The following is a 22,653-nucleotide window of genomic DNA, read 5'->3' as shown; positions in this document are numbered from 1 at the left end:
GACATGCGCAATCTGCAGAAATAATAGAAAATGCTGTGGGCAATTTCAGGCCGAGTTTTGACCCAGTTTTCGGCCCAGAAACACAGAATAGAGCCAGGGAACATGCAGAGACTCAACAGACATTCACATTAGCATAGTTTTAGGTTTTTAGATCTAAATCTAGACAGAAAATTACTCTTCCTCTAGGTTTTCTTTACATTCATAATTTATTAGTTTTATGCTTTTGCTTTTGGATATTCAAGAGTCATCACCTCCGTTGAAGATACTATTCTAGTTTGTTTCCTTACTCTTTTATTTATTCCATATTCTTAATTCTTGTTTAAAGTTATAATTGGATTATTTTCATGGATTGTTAATGAAAAGGATTACTTTTAGTTTTAATTAAATTGCAGTTATTGTCTATCATGTCTTTCTTTTATTCCCTTTTTAATTCTATGCAAGTAATTTTCATGTCAATGGAGTAGATTCCCAACTTGACATGGGGGTTGATTAAAAGGAGACACTTGAGTTGGAATGATCAAGTGATTAGTTAAATTGGAAGTTGTTGGCTAATTCTGTATTTACTAACGCTAGACCTTCCCAAGGGAGAGGACTAGGATTTACGAATAAGAGTTAGCTCAATCACTTGACTTTCCTTTATTTAGTAAGGGTTAAGTAAGTGAAAACAACAACCTCTTTATACTACACTTGAGAAAATTCCAATAAGGATAGAACTTCCAATTAATCATTCCCCCCAGTCAAGGCTTTTTAATTAGAATATATATATATTTCTCTTTTAAATTACAATTATTTATTTTCTGTCATTCAACTCTCAAAATCCTCGGAAAACTCCTAATTAATAACTTAGCACCCTTTCTAGCAACTCGTTGGGAGACGACCTGGGACTCATACTCCCAGTATTTTTTTATTTTAAACTTTTGTGACAACCTTTCTAAATTGATGAGGCGGATTTTTGCTGGTTAAGAGCTATACTCGCAACGCTGTTCTTATATTATAATCTCTTAATTGATCTAATTTCTGCCACGCATCAATTTTTGGCACCGTTGCCGGGGAGTTGTAATTGTGTACTGAATTATTAATTAGTGTACATATTTTTATTTTATTTGCGTATTTTATTTTATTACCATGAGCTGTATGTTTCTTTCATTGAATGACGCGTTCACTGCCTGATCCGAGCTTAGCTGTATTTGATCCTGAAATTGAAAGAACTCTTTCACGTATTAGGCGAGCTCGGCACAGGTTAGCCTCAGAAGGTGGTGAAGTGATTGTTATCGATTCACCAGTCTCATCTGAGGGCGAATCTGAACTGCCATCTGAGGAGGAAACAAGCTCTTTTACTACTGATTCAGTTGATTCACGTGCAGATAGAATGGCAGCACCTAGAAGGATTACTCTCCAGGAAGCTGGAACTCCAGATTTTACACTGCAGCCGTATCAAGTGCATCATCCAACTCTGGCTACAGATTTGAGCTGAAGACTGCACTAATCAACTTGATGCCCAAGTTTCATGGCTTACCTGCTCAGGAGCCTATCAAGCACCTAAGGGATTTTCAGACAGCCTGTTCTACTGTAAGGCGTCATGGTGCAAATGAAACTTCTATTCGGTTAACTGCCTTCCCGTTTTCTCTTGAGGGAAAGGAGAGGGAGTGGTACTACTCCCAACCTGAAGCAACTGTCACTAACTAGGATACGCTTAGGAGAGAATTCTTGAAAAAAATACTTTCCAGCTGAAGTTATAGATAGATTGAGAAAAGAGATCTCCTGCATTGTTCAAGGAGAATCAGAGACTCTTTATGAGTACTGGGAGCGTTTTAAGAACCTTCTGGACGCATGCCCCCATCACATGATTGACAGGTTAGTATTGATCAGCTACTTCACTCAAGGCATGAAGTCTCGGGATAAAACTACACTGGATGGTGCTAGTAATAGTTCTCTGAAAAAGTACAAGACCGCAGATGAAGCATGACAACTGATCAGCGACTTAGCTGAGTCCACTAGGAATCACAGGCATAGGAACAGCCACTCAAAGACTGTTACAGAGGTTCCCTCTAGCAGTGATACTATTACTCTTACACAGAGTATATGTGAAATGACCAACCTATTGTAGCAGATGCAGTTAAATCAACAACACACTTAGCCTTCCCCACCACAACAAAGCCAAAAATTAGTCCCCCAAAGAGTATGCAGAATCTGTACTGATTATAGTCATTACACTGATGAGTGCCCGCAGCTCAAACAAGAACACAACACTGTGGCAGCCACTCATAACTTCTATGATCGCCCGAATCAAGGATACGATCAACAAGGCAGCAACTACAACCAAGGTGGGAACTATAACCAAGAATGGCAGGACAACTCCAACCAGGGTTGGAGAGATAATTCCAACCATGGCTGGAGGGACAACTATAACAGAGGAGGCAGAGACAACAATGGAAATCAGAGGTGGAATAACAATAACAGACAGCAAATCAGAACCAGCCTTACAGAGCACCTCACCTTAGGCAATCCCAAGGACCCCAGCACAATCAACAACAGGCCCCTTCAGATTACTTATCCTACTTCCTCATCAAATGATGAGATGCTTCGTTCTCTTGCACAAGGACAACAAGACATGCAGACTACACTGAACTCTACTCTAAATGGTCTGAATGCCACTTTACAAGCTCTCGTCTCCCGAATAGATTCATTACCTGCTCCCACCAACCAGCCTTCAAGCTCTAGTGAAATTCCTTCTCAACCCTTACCTAACCCCAAGGGTGGCATCAATGCCATCACTCTGAGATCCGAAACCACACTTCCAGAGAGGAATCAGGAGGAGCCAAGACCGCTAGAACACGCCCCAGTTGAAGATATAGTTGAAGTGGAAGATGCTGAAGAGGAAGAAGAAGTACAAGACAAGGTTGAAGAAGAAGTAGCTCAGCAAGGGAATAGAGCACCAAAGGATGCAGAGGCTGCAAGTGCCGCCATCCCTATTCCATTTCCACACCTTGCACGGAAACCCAGGAAGCAGATGGAACTTGATCCCAAAATGGTAGAAATGTTCAAAAAGGTTGAGGTAACTGTTCCCCTTTTTGATGTTATTCAACAAGTACCTAAATATGCAAAGTTTCTGAAAGATTTATGCATACATAAAGACAAAATTAATGAACTAGAAACTATTCATTTAGGTTGTTCTATATCTACTTTAATTAGGGGTATACTTGAAAAATGTAGTAACCCAGGTCCATGCATGGTTAACTGTACCATTGGAAGTGTAATATTTTCTGACTGCATGTGTGATTTAGGAGTGTATGTTAGTATAATGCCATTGTCTATATATGATGCTTTGATGCTCCCTCCCTTAAAAAGGTCGGCAGCTCATTTTGTGTTAGCAGATAAGAGCATTATTACAGTAGTTAGAATTGCTGAAGATGTATTAGTGAGCATTAAGGGGCTCACATTTTCCATTGACTTCTATATCCTGGAAATGCCCCCTAATGACTCAGGAAGACCATCATCAATCCTGCTTGGAAGACCATTCCTGAAGACTTCGAAGTTCAAGCTGGATGCATTCTCAGGAACTTACTCCTTTGAGATAGATAGCTGAGCAGTGAGTTTCAGTTTAAATGAAGCTATAAAGCACCCTCTGGAAGATCATTCTATCTTCCAGTGCGACATCATTGATGAAACTGTAGCTGAAGTTCACCAGGAAGAAGTAGAAGAGAAGCACATAGAACAAGGTCCAAGTGTGGGGACACCCTCTGAACATAATGAAGACACCTTGCCATTATCACTAGTTCCAGATAATCCAGAACCTAGCCATGAGCAGAAATTGGAATTAAAGCCACTTCCTCCCCACCTCAAGTATGCTTACCTTGAGGATAATCAGAAATTTCCAGTTATCATTGTAAGGGAACTCACTTCCCAACAAGAGGAGCAGTTGCTTAGTGTGCTGAGAAAACATAAGAAAGTAATTGGGTGGAGCTTGGCGGATATAGAAGGCATCAGCCCTCAAGTTTGTGAGCACAGAATATACTTAGAAGAGGGAGCAAAGCCTGTCCGTCAACCCCAAAGAAGTTTGAATCCCACCATCTTAGAAGTTGTCAAGAAAGAAGTGACCAGGCTACTTAAAGCAGATATCATTTACCCCCATCTCAGACAGTGAATGGGTAAGTCCGGTATAAGTGGTGCCCAAGAAGTCTGGAGTCACAACAGTCAAGAATGAGTATGGAGAGCTCCTGACAACTAGAGTGCAGAATTCATGGAGAGTTTGCATTGACTATAGGCATCTCAACCAAGCTACTCGCAAGGATCACTACCCGTTGCCATTTATTGATCAGATGCTTGATCGCCTGTCAGGTAAATTCCATTACTGCTTTTTAGATGGTTATATAGGCTACTTTCAAATTCATATAGCTCCTGAAGATCAGGAGAAGACTACTTTTACATGTCCCTTTGGAACGTATGCATATAAGAGGATGCCTTTTGGCTTATGTAATGCACCGGCTACTTTCCAAAGATGCATGATGAGTATCTTTTCAGATCTTACTGAGAACTGTATGGAAGTATTCATGGATGATTTTAGCATTTATGGTGATTCCTTTAACCTTTGCTTGGATAGTTTAGCTAGAGTATTAGACAGGTGTGTTAGTTCAAATCATGTATTGAATTTTAAAAAATGTCACTTTATGGTAAAACAAGGGATTGTTCTAAGACATGTTGTTTCTAATACTGGTATTTCTGTAGATCCAGCAAAGGTAGATGTCATTTCTAGTTTACCTTACCCCTCCTCTGTGAGGGAAGTCCGTTCGTTCCTTGGCCATGCAGGTTTCTACAGGAGATTCATTAAGGACTTCAGTAAGGTAGCATTACCTTTATCCAGACTGCTGCAGAAAGATATTGAGTTCGAGTTCAGTGAGGATTGCATGCAAGCATTTGATAAGATAAAGATCGCCCTGACTCAAGCTTCAATCGTGAGAGGACCAGACTGGAGCCAGCCATTTGAGATTATGTCTGACGCCTCCAACCATGCAGTAGGAGCGGCGCTGGCCCAGCGCGAAGGTAAGGATCCTTTCGTAATTGCTTATGCGTCTAAGACCTTAGACGCTGCTCAGTCTAACTATACTACTACTGAAAAAGAGCTTCTGGCTATTATTTTAGCTTTGGATAAATTCCGAGCCTATTTACTTGGTACTAAGGTAGTAGTGTACTCAGACCATACAGCTCTAAAATATTTATTAGCTAAAAAGAGTCCAAACCAAGGCTGATACGTTGGATACTGCTGCTGCAAGAATTTGATTTAGAAATTAAGAATAGGAGTGGTAACCAGAATTTAGTGGCAGACCACTAGAGTCGCCTTGAGCACATTAAGGATGACTCCACTCCTATCAATGATACTTTTCCATTTGATAGCTTGCATGCAGTATCTGAAGTAATTCCTTGGTATTCACCTGTAGCTAATTATCTAGTTAGCCATACTTTCCCTCCCAATTTTACTAAGTATCAGAGAGACAAGCTGAAAAGCGAGTCTAAATATTATATATGGGATGACCCATATTTATGGAGGTGTGGTGCTGACCAGGTAATTAGAAGGTGTGTGTCCCAATCAGAATTCCAGTCCATTTTAGAGGCCTGCCACTCTTCTGAGAGTGGAGGACATTTTGGCCCTCAAAGAACAGCTAGAAAAATCTTAGACTGTGGATTCTGGTGGCCTACTCTTTTTAAAGATGCTGCTGCTTTTTGTAAATCTTGTTCTCCATGCCAAAGATTTGGTAATATATCTAAGAGGGATGAGATGCCTTAACAGATTATGCTTTTCTGTAAAATTTTTTATGTATGGGGCATTGACTTCATGGGTCCATTTCCAAACTCTAGTGGTTACCTTTATATACTGTTAGCTATAGATTATGTCTCTAAATGGGTGGAAGCGATTCCTACCTGCACTGATGATGCTAACACTGTTGTTTCCTTTGTTAGAAATCATATTATTTGTCGCTTTAGATCACCACGAGCAATCGTGAGTGATCAAGGCACTCACTTTTGTAACTGGAGATTAACAGGATTACTGAAGAAGCATGGAATTGTTCACAAAGTAGCAACATCTTATCATCCCCAGACTAATGGGCAAGCAGAAGTATCTCATAGAGAAATAAAGTGCATTCTGGAGAAGATAATAAAGCCTCATAGGAAGGACTGAAGTGCCAGGCTACAAGATGCACTCTGGGCATATCGAACAGCATATAAGACACCCATTGGGATGAGCCCTTTCCGCTTAGTATACGGAAAGGCTTGCCACCTTCCAGTAGAGGTGGAACACAAGGCTTTCTGGGCTGTGAGGGAGTGCAACATGAATTTGAGGAAGCTGGTACTGAAAGGAAGCTGCAACTGGCAGAATTGGAGAACCTTCGCCTAGAAGCATATGACAACTCCAACCGATACAAAGAGAAGATGAAGGTTGTCCATGACAAGCACATAAAAAGGAGAGAGTTCAGACCAGGGGAGTTAGTTCTTCTTTATAACTCCAGATTGATGCTCATGCCAGGCAAACTGAGATCAAGATGGGAAGGTCCCTACAGAGTAGAAATGGAAGAGTCATACGGAGTTTTTCACCTGCATCATCCTTCTAGCTCCAAATTCATCAAGGTCAATGGACATCGCTTAAAGCTTTATCATGGTGAGAAGATGAAGGAACACAAAGAGCTAGAGGTCTTCCTCTTGGAAGACCCACCAACAAAAGCAGAATGAGCTTGAAGAACGTCCAACTTAAGGACGTAAAAGCAAAGTGCTAGGTGGGAGACAACCCACCATGGTATGATCGCTCCGTTTCAGTCTTAGTTTTGTTTTATTTTATTCTACTTTATTTCTCTTAGTGATTCTTCTCATAATCTCTGCATATAGTCTGCATTTGTATTTGCATTCTGCATAAAAAAATGCACGCGACGCGCGAATGTCGCTGACGCGTACGCGTCATATGTGCATTCGAAACAAAGAAGAAAAGAAGAAGAGAGTTATGCGGGAGCGTGGCTGGAAGCATGCCTTAGGCACAAACACGCCCACGCGAACGCGTCCCTGACGCATCCGCGTCACCTAAAAAATCAGCTTCCCACGCGTATGATGTGTGGAAAACGATCCAACACAAAACTCACCGGCAAGTGTACCGGGTCGCATCAAGTAATAATAAGTCACATGAGTGAGGTCGATCCCACAGGGATTGAAGGATTGAGCAATTTTAGTTTAGTGGTTGATTTAGTCAAGCGAATCAAGTATTGGTTGAGTGGTTTGTGCTTTGCAGAAACTAAATTGCATGAATTGTAAAAGGGGAAGGGTGAATTGCAGTAAATGAAAGAGCAGGAAAGTAAATGTGTTGAATCTTAAAGAACAAGTAAAGTAAATTACAGAAACTTAGATTGCAATAAATGTAATTGACTGAATCTTAAAGTGCAAGAAATGTAAATTGCTTGAATTGTAAAAGGGATTGGGAGTTGGAATTACAGAAATTAAACAAGCAGAATTAAATTGCATCAAACAGCAAGGTAAAAGATGAATTAAATTGGAATGGATCTCAAACAGAAGAGTAAAAGTGCTTTGAGAATTTAAAAGACAGTGAAAGCAGTGCTTAATTTGCAGCAAAGTAAAAGAGGTTGAAGATCTCAGGGTGGAAGAGACTAGATAACAAGTCTAGATCTTAAATCCTTCCTTGATCGAACAAGAACAATTGCAAAAGAAGTGAAGAAGAGTAAATTGCAGAATTAAAGAGAAGATGAAGCAGTAAACAGAAAGTGAAATTCAATTATGCAGAGAAAGTAAACAAGAGATCTCAAGGTGAGATTGAAACAGAAGTTCTTCAATTCTTCACCCAAGATCCAAAGCAAGAAAATAAAAGAGTGCTCAAGCAAGAACCAAGAAGAAGAGAGAGCAATTCTCCTTCCAAGTTCTCAGAAATCTAAATTCAAAAGTTCAAAAGCTCAAAAATGAAAAATCATTCAAAAGGAAAAATTCAAAGTAAAATCTAGCTCTCCAATTACATCAAACTAACTCCTATTTATACACTTTCTATTCTTGGATTTTGGAATTTGGATGGGCTTTTGATTTGGTGAAGAAATGAATTAAATTGGATTTTTAATCCAATTCCTAGCCCAAATTACACCTCCAGGGGAAAGCTCAGTTGGAAAATCCAACTTAGCTTTCAAGCATGCTCCATCCGTGTCAAGTGTGGTGTGCAAGCCTTCCTTGGTGCGCTTCATGGCATCTGGCCGTGTCAAGGTGCGCGTGCGTCCCAGCCTTGGTGCGCCAAAGTGTGGAAGTTCAATGCTCAGTTGGAAAAACCAACTGAGCTTTCCTTGTGTTGAGCTTTGTTGCGCCAATTTGGTGCTGCCCGTGTCATGATGCGCATGACAGCCCCCTTGGTGTGCAAACTTGTGCGCCAAAGTGTGGGGAAGAATGGGAGAAGCAATGCTCAGTTGGAATTTCCAACTTAGCTTCCCTTGTAGCGCCTTTGCTTTTGGCCTCAAGGTCCCAGGTTCAAATCCTGGTGGGAGCAAGTGGAGGACACCTTTGGAGCTAATTTCCTTGGATGAGTGGGCACTCCTCCTTATGTTTCCAAGAATACCCAAGTTCGAAACTTGGAGGAAGCAATAAAGCTATTTTCCTTGTATTTCCTTGCAAGCTTGGTGGCACTCCTTCCTTATGTTTCAAAGAATACCCAAGTTCAAGTCCTGGAGGAAGCATTCTAGCTATTTATTCTCAAATTCCCTTACAAGGAGTAGCGTGTGGTTCCAAGTTCGAACCATGGAGGATGCATTTTGGCTATTTCTTCTTGAATTCTTTTGTGAGGAACGTTCCTTGCCTTCTCCTTGGTCCTTGGTTCGAATCTTGGTGGCTTCACTCATGGAATTTCATCTTGAATTAATTTGAAGAGGTCCCCGATAAAGTTAACTTAGTTAACTTAGCTTTGCACCCATTCCTTGCTTTCTTTAGTGCTAAGTTAACTATTTTAACTTAGCTTTGTAGCTTCCTTCTCCTTCCATTCCTTATGAAGCTCAGTTAGCTTTTTCAACTTAGCTTCCCATTCTTCCTCAATGTGATCATGCTTTTTCTTTCCTTTTGGCACGCTTCTTGCTTCCTTGGGCACGTTTTCTTTCCTTTGGGTACACTTCTTGTGCCACGCTTTTCTTCTTTTCTTCTTTCTTCACCTACAATTAACCAAATCAACCAATCAAAGTATCACTAAATTCACAAGGTTTATAAATCATTCAAATTCAATTAAATTTGGCTTCAACCTCATGATTTAGCATCAAATAATTAGTGGTTGTTTGATTCAAAGAAGTCATGCATTTTTACTCCAAATTACTTACTTAGAATGCAAGAAAGTGCATAAAACCTACTAAAATTAAAGAAAAAGGCTAGTGAAACTAGGCTAAGATGACTTGTCATCAGCGTACGCGTCACCCACGCGCACGCGTGACCCTGCAAAATCGACGTAAAGGGGTATATGGCAGAGAGTTATGATAGAGTAGGGCTGGAATGGTGCTGGAAGCACAAGCCCTATCACGCGTACACGTCCCTCACGCGTACGCGTCATTTTTAAAAGTAAGGCCACTCACGCGCACACGTCACCCTAAATTTTGGCAATGTATGTATAAAACAAAGAGTTGTGCGTGGCGAGGCTGCACTTGCGCCAATAGCATAAATCAGGTCACGCGTACGCGTCACTTGAAACTAGCGCCAACCACGTGAACGCGTGCTCCATGCGTCCACGTCGCATGCGACGCACAGTTTAACTAGACCTGCGCCAGAATTCCTATCTTTTCTTCCCTAATCCTAATTTTTTCTTTTCCTTTCTTAATTCTTTCTTCCTCCTTCTTTCTTCTTTATTCCTTCTCACTTTTTACCTTCTTCCTCCTTCTTTATCATCATCATCCAGGTTCTTTTCTTTTCTTCTTCCCTTTTTACTTTTCCATTATTATTTTTATACATGTTTTCTTCTTGTTTTTCTTTTTACTTTCATTATCTATGATTTCTTTTTCTTTCTTTTTCTTTTTTCATCCTTTTAATTGGTGTTAGAAATTTATTTGGGTGATTGTTTACTTTTATAATTACTTGTGGATTATTAAGGAATTGTTTGACAATTAATATTACTTCTTAAGGGTTGTTTGCATATTCAAATCTAATACTTTCAATAACATATTTACCATGCATACTAAGTGTTTGTGAAAAAGCCCGTATGGCATTGTGCATTTGTAAATTATTCTATTCTTCTACTCTAATGCCTGTTTTTCACAAAACCCCTTTTTATATATTATTCATTGAATATAATTGTCAATACAAATAGATTGTTAGTTTGAAATACTTGATAATCAAATTGGACATTTAATGCTTGATCTATGCTACTCATGCCTTTGTCAGCATGCCAATAAACATCTTGCATCTACTTTCCATAACATGCACTTGCTATATTTCCATTGATGAACTTTTCACATGTAGTCACGACCATGTGTTAACGACATCCTTCTTTACCGTGCATTGATTATCACTTGTACCATCCTCTTCCTTGCTCTAACCTTTAGCTTTAAAAGTTACTTTCTTTTTCCCTTTTCAGGATGGCCACCAAAAAAGGTAAAGTGAAAGCTACTCCCAAACCATCGGCAAGGAAAGGAACAAAAAGTGCACTAGTTGCGGAGCCATCTTCAACAGCAGTAAAGCCCTCAACAAAGCGAATCAAGAAGATCATCAAGGTTGATGAAAAAGAGAAAGCCTTTCCAGCAAAGGACACTGCGCGGTTCACTAACCGCTACTGTGAGCAGATGTTCCCCATCCTGGCTGAGCAAAACTATAATAACGAGTACCTTCTCATCCTCCCAACAAACATTGTTGAATTTGTTGAGTCCCGAATTGAACGAAGACAATAGGGATTCCTACGGAGACAGCCACGGCAGGTCAATCTTTCATGGGTAGTTGAATTCTACTCAAACTTTCACATGCCAACCCTGCAGTCTGTCTATGTCCGTCAGAAGCAAGTCCCCATAACTGAAGAAGCTATTCAGCAAGCTTTAGATCTTCCCCCTGCTCCAGAAGGATTGGACGCATCAAAAAGCCTCTTTCAAGCGCCAGACATAAAAATTTGACTGGGATACCGTTCTCAGAATTATAGTACAACCTGGCAGCAGATGGATCTATGGATACCATCGATCCCGACCTAAGGGAATATTGGCTTCAGCACTCACCTTGGAGGCTCGAGTATGGGACAGATTATGTCCCATTACGTTTTTCCGAGCACTCACGAGTCCTCCTTCACTGCAGACATGGTTGTTCTACTCTGGTGTATCCTTACAGACCAGCCTCTCAATTTACCAAGACACATCCGGAATGCTATGGGACACGTACAGATTACGGGTAACCTACCTTTTCCCGCCTTGGTTTCAGATCTAATCTCAGCAGCCGGAGTCTCCTACAGAGCTGGGGACACCAAGACCATGATTCCACGGGATGATCAGATCGTCCCTAACGGGAAGTACATCAGACCAACAGCAACCACTACCAGCAGGACTGTAGAACCAGCCGAAGATGTCACTCCTCCTTCCACATCACAAGAACTTTCAACAAATCAGCTACTCCTACAGATAATTCAGAGGTTAGACCGGCTTGACCGGCAGGAAAAGCGAAGAGAACGCCGTAACAAGCGCAGATTTACCTACCTCAAGGATCTGCTTGTTGGTAACCACCCACCTGACAAAGACCCAGACACCCCGGACTCTACTTTATTTACCAGTACAGGGACCCATGACGGTCCCGATTGTGGAAATCCTGCTACCAGCCCCCCTTTGTTCCTGACTGATGGCACCGAGGACGGTGCCAAGCTTTAAGTGTGGGGAGGTCGGTCAGTACCGGACTTCCGGAGGTAATTTCTCTTTCTTAACACCAATAAATTATTTATTTTTCTTTTGTTTAGGATAGTATAGAGTGCACAGTAATAGGTATTTGCATGCATGTTCTATTTGGTTGAAAAATAATGTTTCTTTTCAAGACTCTATTTTGAAAATTTCACTAATTTAAATCAAAACCTTTGTGTTAAAACCTATTTGAAGACTATAAGTTGGAACATAAATGATAGCTAAGAACACACAACCTGTGAGATTTGAGCTTAATTACATGGTTACAATATTTAACCATAATATTTTATTCTTGTGTGTTTGCTTCTCTATGATTGTAATCTATATTTTGTTCCACCCTATATGTCCAATGTTTAATGTGTTACATGCATGCATATGATTGAGGCCATTATTTGATTATTAGCTCACTTATCCCAAATAGCCTACCCTTTTATGTCACCTTTGTTAGCCACTTTGAGCCTTTTCATCTCCATTTGTTCTATATTCTATCACATCCCTAGCCTTAAGCAGAAAAACAAATTAAATACCCCAAATTGAATCTTTGGTAAGCTTAAGATAGAGATTGTGTGTTAACTAAGTGTGGGAAAACTATAGAAACATGGGTTAAGAAGGGAATATGTTATGTTTTTACAATTGATAAAATATTAGGAATTTGGGTACCTACTCATGTAAAACCAGAAAAATTAAAAATCCATATGCATTGATAACGTTATGTTTATTTTTATGCTTTCAAAAAAAATTATTCAATAAATAAGTAAATAAATAAGGGGACAAAATTACCCCAATGCAATGTTAAGTTAATGAAAAGATCAATGCATATGTGATACAAATTAAAAGAAGTGTTGATGCATGAGTATGTAATGCAAAAGTGGGAATTTTGGGTAGCTAGGCATGAATTTAAAAGTATATAGAGTATGTATAGGTGAAAGCTTAGGTTGATCAAGGACTCAATTTATAGCTCACTTAGCCATATATATACCCTTACCTTTACCTTGGCCCCATTACAACCTTGAGAAGACCTCATGATGTTTGCATTGGTACATTAAAAATTTGTTGATTGGTTAGGTGAAGAACAAAAGTCAGAAAGCATGACTAGAAAAGAGTAGAGTGATTACCCTATACACTTGAGTGATTAGAGTGCACATATACTATCAGTAGGGGTTCAATGCTTGATTCTATGTTCCCTGCTTTCATGAGCTGTCTTCTTACAAGTTTACTTGTTTTTACTGTATGATTTTAATTAGTGATATTTGATTTATATTTATCTTGAAGAACTTATCTACTTTTAAACCAAGTAGGCAAAAATCATTTTAGCATATAGTTGCATTCATAGGTTGCATTGCATTGCATGAGTCTTACTTTCCCTTATTTAGTCTTTTAATCTCCTTGAGCTAAGCATGAGGACATGCTAATGTTTAAGTGTGGGGAGGTTGATAAACCACCATTTTATGGTTTATCTTGTGTTTAATTGAGTGGTTTCATCAGGTCTTTACCTACTTATTCATATGATTTACATGATTTTACAATCCCTTCATAGTTTTGTTTTATGGTTGAAAACTTGCTTCTTAGAGATCTTTAATTAGTATAATTTAAATTATCCTTTGTACCATTCGATGCTGTGATCCGTGTTTTAAGTGTTTCAGGCTTTATAGGGCAGGAATGGCTTAGAGAATAGAGAGGAAGCTTGCAAAAATGGAAGGAACACAAGAAACCAAGGAGATAACTAGCGAGCATCGACGTGCACGCATGGCTCACGCGAGCGCGCGGAATGGAGAAATTGGCAGCAACGCGTGCGCGTGCCTAACGCGTACGCGTGGATTGGAGTTCTGCAAGATGATGCGTGTGCGTACTTGACGCGTACGCGTGACAAGGAAATTCGCCAAATGGCGCGCACGCATGACTGATGCGTACGTGTGACATGCGCGATTTGCAGAAATAACAGAAAATGCTGGGGGCAATTTCGGGCCAAGTTTTGACCCAGTTTTCGGCCCAGAAACACAGAATAGAGCCATGGAACATGCAGAGACTCAACAAACATTCACATTAGCATAATTTTAGGTTTTTAGATCTAAATCTAGACAGAAAATTACTGTTCCTCTAGGTTTTCTTTACATTCATAGTTTATTAGTTTTATGCTTTTGCTTTTGGATATTGAAGAGTCATCACCTCCGTTGAAGATACTATTCTAGTTTGTTTCCTTACTCTTTTATTTATTCCATATTCTTAATTCTTGTTTAAAGTTACAATTGGATTATTTTCATGGATTATTAATGAAAAGGATTACTTTTAGTTTTAATTAAATTGTAGTTATTATCTATCATGTCTTTCTTTTATTCCCTTTTTAATTCTATGCAAGTAATTTTCATGTCAATGGAGTAGATTCCCAACTTGACATGGGGGTTGATTAAAAGGAGACACTTGAGTTGGAATGCTCAAGTGATTAGTTAAATTGGAAGTTGTTGGCTAATTCTGTATTTACTAACGCTAGACCTTCCCAAGGGAAAGGACTGGGATTTGCGAATAAGAGTTAGCTCAATCACTTGACTTTCCATTATTTAGTAAGGGTTAACTAAGTGAAAACAACAACCTCTTTATACTACACTTGAGAAAATTTCAACAAGGATAGAACTTCCAATTAATCATTCCCCTAGTCAAGGCTTTTTAATTAGAATATATATATATATATATATATATATATATATATATATATATATATATATATATATTTCTCTTTTAAATTACAATTATTTATTTTCTGTCATTCAACTCTCAAAATCCTCGGAAAACTCCTGATTAATAACTTAGCACCCTTTCTAGCAACTCGTTGGGAGACGACCTGGGACTCATACTCCCAGTATTTTTTATTCTAAACTTTTGTGACAACCTTTCTAAATTGATGAGGCAGATTTTTGCTGGTTAAGAGCTATACTCGCAACGCTGTTCTTATATTATAATCCCTTAATTGGTTTAATTTCTGCCACGCATCAGCACACACCTTCTAATTATCTGGTCAGTACCATACCTCCAAAAATATGGGTCATCCCATATATAATATTTGGACTCACTTTTCAGCTTGTCCTTTTGATGCTTAGTAAAATTGGGAGGCAATGTATGACTACCTAAATAATTAGCTATAGGTGCATACCAAGGAACTACCTCAGATATTGCATGCAAGCTATCAAATGGAAAAGCATCATTGATAGGAGTGGAGCCACTCTTAATGTGCTCTAGGAAACTCAAGTGGTCCGCCACTATATTCTGGGAACCACTCCTATCTCTGATTTCTAAATCGAATTCTTGTAGCAACAATATCCAACGTATTAACCTTGGTTTGGACTCTTTTTTAGCTAACAAATATTTTAGATCTGCATGGTCCGAGTATACTACCACCTTAGTACCAAGTAAGTAGGCTCGGAATTTATCCAGAGCAAAAACAATAGCTAGAAGCTCTTTTTCAGTGGTAGTATAATTAGATTGAGCAGTGTCTAAGGTCTTAGAAGCATAAGCAATTATAAAGGCTTACCTTCACGCTGAGCCAGCGCCGCTCCTACTGCATGGTTGGAGGCGTCACACATAATCTCAAATGGCTGGCTCCAGTAGGGTCCTCTCACAATCGGAGCTTGAGTCAAGGCGATCTTCAGCTTATCAAATGCTTCGATGCAGTCCTCACTCAGCTCAAACTCGACATCCTTCTACAGCAGTTGGGATAAAGGCAATGCTATCTTACTGAAGTCCTTAATAAATCTCCGGTAGAAACCTGAAAGGCGATCAAGCATTTGATCAATGAATGGCAGGGGGTAGTGATCCTTGCGAGTAGCCTGGTTAAGGCACCTGTAATCAATGCACACCCTCCAGGAGTTCTACACTCTAGTTGTCAAGAGCTCTCCATGCTCATTTTTCACTGTTGTGACTCCAGACTTCTTGGGCACCACCTGTACTGGGCTAACCCATTCACGATCTGAGATGGGGTAGATGATGTCAGCTTCAAGCAACCTGGTCACTTCCTTCTTGACAACCTCTAGAATGGTGGGATTCAGCTGCCTTTGAGGTTGATGAACAGACCTTGCTCCCTCTTCTAAAAATATCCGGTGCTCACAAACTTGAGGGTTGATGCCTACTATATCCGCCAAGCTCCACCCAATTTCTTTCTTGTGTCTTCTCAGCACACTAAGCAGCTGCTCCTCCTGTTGGGAAGTGAGTTCCCTCGCAATAATAACTGGGAGCTTCTAATTATCCTCAAGATAAGCATACTTGAGCTGGATTGGAAGGGGCTTCAATTCCATTTTCTACTCATGGCTAGGCACTTGATCATCTGGAGCTGGTGATGGTGGCAAGGTGTCTTCATCTTGTTCAGAGGGTTTCCCCACACTTGCACCTTGCTCTATGTGCATCTCTTCTACCTCCTCTTGGTGAACTGCAGCTACAGTTTCATCAATGATGTCGCACTGGAAGATGGAGTGATCTTCCGGAGGGTGCTTCATAGCTTCATCCAGGTTGAAGCTCACTGCTCTGTCATCTATCTCAAAAGAGTAAGTTCCTGAGAAGGCATCCAATTTGAACCTTGATGTCTTCAGAAATGGCCTTCCAAACAGGATGGATAATGGTCTTCCTGAGTCATTAGGGGGCATCTCCAAAATGTAGAAGTCAATAGGGAATGTTAGCCCCTTAATGCTCATTAGCACATCTTCAGCAACTCCAACCACCGAGATTATGCTCTTATCTGCCAAAATAAAACGTGCTGCCGACCTTTTTAAGGGAGGGAGCTGATGAGCAGATAATTTATATGCTTTTTGGCATTGTTTTTACATAGTTTTCAGTATAATTTAGTTAGTTTTTAATATATTTTTATTAGTTTTTAAATAAAATTCACATTTCTGGACTTTACTATGAGTTTGTGTGTTTTTCTTTGATTTCAGGTAATTTCTGTCTGAAATTGAGGGACTTGAGCAAAAATCTGATTTAAGCTGAAAATGGACTGCAGATGCTGTTGGATTCTGACCACTCTGCACTCAAAGTGAATTTTTTGGAGCTACAGAACTCCAAATGGCGCGCTCTCAATTGAGTTGGAAAGTAGACATCCATGGCTTTCCAGCAATATATAATAGTCCATACTTTGCCTGAGTTTAGATGACAAAAACTGGCGTTCAACGCCAGTTTCATGCTGCATTCTGGAGTTAAACGCCAGAAACAGGTTGCAAAGTGGAGTTAAACGCCAGAAACAGGTTACAAACTGGCGTTCAACTCCAAGAGAAGCCTCTACACGTGTAAAGCTCAATGCTCAGCCCAAGCACACATCAAATGGGCCCCAGAAGTGGATTTCTGCATCATTTACTCATTTCTGTAAACCCTAGTAACTAGTTTAGTATAAATAGGACTTTTTACTATTGTATTTACATCTTTAGTTTCATCTTTAGATCATGTTTGGGGGCTGGCCTCTCAGCCATGCCTGAACCTTCATCACTTATGTATTTTTAATGGTAGATTTTCTACACACCATAGATTAAGGTGTGGAGCTCTGCTGTTCCTCATGGATTAATGTAAAGTACCACTGTTTTTCTATTCAATACAAACTTATTCCGCTTCTAAGATATTCATTCGCACTTCAATGTGAATGTGATGATCGTGACAATCATCATCATTCCCAACTTATGAATGCGTGCCTGATAACCACTTCCGTTCTACCTTAGATTGAATGGGTATCTCTTGGATATCTAATACAGGGGACCGAGTCCGAGATATTAGAATCTTCGTGGTATAAGTTAGAACCCATGGATGGCCATTCCTGAGATCCGGAAAGTCTAAACCTTGTCTGTGGTATTCCGAGTAGGATCTGGGAAGGGATGGCTGTGACGAGCTTCAAACTCGCGAGTGCTGGGCGTAGTGACAGACGCAAAAGGATCAATGGATCCTATTCCATTATGATCGAGAACCGACAGATGAATAGTCGTGCTGTGACAGAGCATCTTGGACCATTTTCACTGAGAGAACGGAAAGTAGCCATTGACAACGGTGATGCCCAACATAAAGCTTGCCATGGAAAGGAGTAGGAATGGTTGGATGAAGACAGCAGGAAAGCAGAGGTTCAGAGGAACGAAAGCATCTCTATACTCTTATCTGAAATTCTCACCAATGAATTACATAAGTATCTCTATCCTAGTTCATATTTTAATTATCTATTTAATTATTAAAACTCTATAACCATTTGAATCCGCCTGACTGAGATTTACAAGGTGACCATAGCTTGCTTCAAGCTGACAATCTCCGTGGGATCGACCCTTACTCACGTAAGGTATTACTTGGACGACCCAGTACACTTGCTGGTCAGTTGTGTGAAGTTGTGACAAAGAATTAAGATTATGAACGTGCGTATAAAGTTTTCAGTGCCGTTACCAAGGAATGGAACCGTCACGATTTCTGCGCACCAAGTTTTTGGCGCCGTTGCCGGGGATTGTTCGAGTTTGGACAACTGACGGTTCATCTTGTTGCTCAGATTAGGTAATTTTATTTTAATTTTAAGTCTTTGTTTTTATTCTTTTTATTTTCGAAATCTTTTCAAAAAAAAAGAAAAAAATATTTCTTCTTTTTCGTTTTTCCCAAAATAATTTTCGAAAAAACCAAAAAAATTAACAAAATCATAAAACTAAAAATATTTTGTGTTTCTTGTTTGAGTCTAGAGTCAAGTTTTAAGTTTGGTGTCAATTGCATCTTTTTAATTTTCTAAAAATTATTTTTGAAAATTTCATGCATTGCATTCTTCATGATCTTCAAGTTGTTCTTGGCCAGTCTTCTTGTTTGATCTTCATATTTTCTTGTTTTGTGTCTTTTCTTGTTTTTCATATGCATTCTTGAATTCTTAGTGTCCAAATATTAAAAATTTCTAAGTTTGGTGTCGTGCATGTTTTCTTTTATTAAAAATTTTTCAAAAATAAGTCTTGATGTTCATCTTGATCTTCAAAGTGTTCTTGGTGTTCATCTTGACATTCATAGTGCTCTTGCATGCATCACATGTTTTGATCCAAAATTTTCATGCATTGAGTCTTTTTGATGTTTTTCTCTTTCATCATTAAAAATTCAAAAATAAAAAAAATATCTTACCCTTTTTCACTCATAAAATTTGAAAATTTGAGTTGACTTTTTCAAAAATTTTTAAAATTTAGTTGTTTCTTATGAGTCAAATCAAATTTTTAATTTAAAAATTCTATCTTTTTTCAAATCTTTTTCAAAAATCAAATCTTTTTTCACTTTTTCTTTCATAATTTCGAAAATTTCAATTTGATTTTCAAAATCTTTTTCTTATTTCTATTTCATATTTTCAAAGTTAATGCTAACAATTAATGTGATTGATTCAAAAATTTCAAAAGTTTGTTACTTGCCTCTTAAGAAATGTTCAATCTTTAATTTTTAAATCATATCTTTTTAGTTTCTTGTTAGTCAAGTAATCAACTTTAATTTTCAAAATCAAATATTTTTAAATTTCTTTTTCAAATCTTTTTCAAAATAAGTTTCAATCACATCTTTTTCAAAATCAATTTCAAAATCTTTTCTAACTTCTTTTCTAACCTCTTATCTTTTTAATTTGATTTTCAAATCTTTTTCAATCAATCTTATCTTTTTGTTTCAATCATATCTTTTTCAAAACTACCTAACTAACTCTCTCTAATTTTCGAAAATCACCTTCCTCTTTTTCAAAATTCCTTTTTAATTAACTAATTGAATTAAATTTTAATTTAATTTCAATTTTCTTTTTCTAAATTTTTGAATTTCAATTTTAATTTTAAATTAAAACCAAAACTATTTTTCTTTTCTTTTCAATTATTTTCGAATTCTTCTCCTTCATCTCCTTCTATTTATTTATTCATCTACTAACACTTCTCTTCCACCCAAAATTCGAACACCATCTTCCTTTCTTTGTTCGAGTTTTTCTCTTCTCCTTCTTACATTCTTCTCTTCTTAGACTCACATAAAGGAATTTCTATACTGTGACATAGAGGATTCCATATTTTCTTTTGTGTTCTCTTCTTTTTCATATGAGCAGGAACAAGGATAAGAACATTCTTGTTGAAGCTGATCCTGAACCTGAAAGGACTCTGAAGAGGAAGCTAAGGGAAGCCAAAGCACAACTCTCAGGAGAAAATCTGACAGAAATTTTTGAAAAAGAAGAAAACATGGCCGAAAATAATAACAATGCAAGGAAGATGCTTGGTGACTTTACTGCACCAAATTCCAATTTACATGGAAGAAGAATCTCAATTCCTGCCATTGAAGCAAACAACTTTGAGCTTAAACCTCAATTAGTTTCTCTGATGCAACAGAATTGCAAGTTTCATGGACTTCCATCAGAAGATCCTTTTCAGTTCTTAACTGAATTCTTGCAAATCTGTGATACTGTTAAGACCAATGGGGTTGATCCTGAGGTCTACAGGCTTATGATTTTCCCATTTGCTGTAAGAGACAGAGCTAGAATTTAGTTGGACTCTCAACCTAAAGACAGCCTGAACTCTTAGGATAAGTTGGTCACGGCTTTCTTAGCCAAGTTCTTTCCTCCTCAAAAGCTTAGCAAGCTTAGAGTGGATGTTCAAACCTTCAGACAAATGGAAGGTGAATCCCTCTATGAAGCTTGGGAGAGATACAAGGAACTGACCAAAAAGTGTCCTTCTGACATGCTTTCAGAATGGACCATCCTGGATATCTTCTATGATGATCTGTCTGAACTATCTAAGATGTCATTGGACCATTCTGCAGGTGGATCCATTCACCTAAAGAAAATGCCTGCAGAAGCTCAAGAACTCATTGACATGGTTGCAAATAACCAGTTCATGTACACTTCTGAAAGGAATCCTGTGAATAATGGGATGCCTATGAGGAAGGGAGTTCTTGAAATTGATACTCTGAATGCCATATTGACTCAGAATAAAATATTGACTCAGCAAGTCAATATGATCTCTCAGAGTCTGAATGGATTGAAGGAATCATCCAACAGTACTAAAGAGGCATCTTCTGAAGAAGAAGCTTATGATCCTGAGAACCCTGCAATAGCAGAGGTGAATTACATGGGTGAACCCTATGGAAACACCAATAATCCCTCATGGAGAAATCATCCAAATTTCTCATGGAAGGATCAACAAAAGCCTCAACAAGGCTTTAATAATAGTGGAAGAAACAGGTTTAGCAACAGCAAGCCTTTTCCATCATCCACTCAGCAACAGACAGAGAATTCTGAGCAGAATCCATCTAGCTTAGCAAATATAGTCTCTGATCTATCTAAGGCCACTTTAAGTTTCATGAATGAAACAAGGTCCTCCATTAGAAATTTGGAGGCACAAGTGGGCCAACTGAGTAAAAGGGTCACTGAAACCCCTCCTAGTACTCTCCCAAGCAATACAGAAGAGAATCCAAAAAGAGAGTGCAAGGTCATTGAATTAACCATCATGGCCGAACCTACAAGGGAGGGAGAGGATGTGAATCCCAGTGAGGAAGACCTCCTGGGACGTCCAGTGATCAATAAGGAGTTTTCCTCTGAGGAACTAAAGGAATCTGAGGCTCATCTAGAGACCATAGAGATTTCTTTTGAACCTCCTTATGCCATTCATGAGCTCTGATGAGTATTCTTCTTCTGAAGAGAATAAAGATGTTACTGAAGAGCAAGTTGCCAAGTACCTTGGTGCAATCATGAAGCTGAATGCCAAATTATTTGGTAAAGAGACTTGGGAAGATGAACCTCTCTTGCTCATCAATAAACTAAGTGATCTGGATCAACTGAGATTGCCTCAGAAGAAACAAGATCCTGGAAAGTTCTTAATACCTTGTACCATAGGCACCATGACCTTTGAGAAGGCTCTATGTGACCTTGGATCAGGGATAAACCTCATGCCACTCTCTGTAATGGAGAAACTGGGAATCTTTGAGGTGCAAGCTGCCAGAATCTCATTAGAGATGGCAGACAACTCCAGAAAACAGGCTTATGGACAAGTAGAGGACGTGCTAGTAAAGGTTGAAGGCCTTTACATCCCTGCTGATTTCATAATCCTGGATACTAAGAAGGATGAGGATGAATCCATCATCCTTGGAAGACCTTTCCTAGCCACAGCAAGGGCTGTGATTGATGTGGATAGAGGAGAATTGATCCTTCAACTGAATAAGGATAACCTTGTGTATAAAACTCAAGGATCTCCTTCTGTAACCATGGAGAGGAAGCATGAAAAGCTTCTCTCACTGCAGAGTCAACCAAAGCCCCCACAGTCAAACTCTAAGTTTGGTGTTGGGAGGCCACAACCAAACTCTAAGTTTGGTGTTGAACCCCCACATTCAAACTCTAAGTTTGGTGTTGGGAGGTTTCAACAATGCTCTGAACATCTGTGAGGCTCCATGAGAGCTCACTGTCAAGCTATTGACATTAAAGAAGCGCTTGTTGGGAGGCAACCCAATGTTATCTAATTATATTTATTTATTTTCTATTGTTATTTTCTGTTTTCTTTAGGTTGATGATCATGTGAAGTCACAAAAACTACTGAAAAATCAAAAACAAAATGAAAAATAACAGAAGAAACAGCACACCCTGAAGGAGAGCAGTCTGGCGTTTAAACGCCAGAAACAAGCATCTGTCTGGCGTTTAACGCCAGAATCAGGCACCAAGCTGGCATTTAACGCCAGAAACAAGCATCTACCTGGCATTAAACGCCAGAACAGAGCATGGAAGTGGCGTTTAACGCCAGAAACAGGCAGTAATCTGGCGTTAAACGCCAGGATTGCATGTATAGGGCGTTTTACACGTCTAAAGGGTACAGGG

The 22,653-nt window shown here is 39.0% G+C and overlaps 2 non-coding genes across 2 annotated transcripts; both read right to left on the bottom strand.

Annotated features, from left to right (window-relative positions):
* Positions 1–1,741: 1,741 nt before the first annotated feature.
* Positions 1,742–1,845, bottom strand: LOC112739377 (small nucleolar RNA R71). The gene has a single exon (XR_003170316.1). It is a non-coding gene; the product is annotated as a small nucleolar RNA R71 (small nucleolar RNA).
* An 18,580-nt stretch (positions 1,846–20,425) lies between these two features.
* LOC112738769 (small nucleolar RNA R71) lies at positions 20,426–20,533 on the bottom strand. Its single transcript, XR_003169714.1, has one exon. It is a non-coding gene; the product is annotated as a small nucleolar RNA R71 (small nucleolar RNA).
* Positions 20,534–22,653: the final 2,120 nt, after the last annotated feature.

Source organism: Arachis hypogaea, chromosome 13 (genome assembly GCF_003086295.3).
Source record: "Arachis hypogaea cultivar Tifrunner chromosome 13, arahy.Tifrunner.gnm2.J5K5, whole genome shotgun sequence".
Classification (NCBI taxonomy): Eukaryota; Viridiplantae; Streptophyta; class Magnoliopsida; order Fabales; family Fabaceae; genus Arachis; species Arachis hypogaea.
This window is presented reverse-complemented; position numbering and strand designations above follow the sequence as displayed.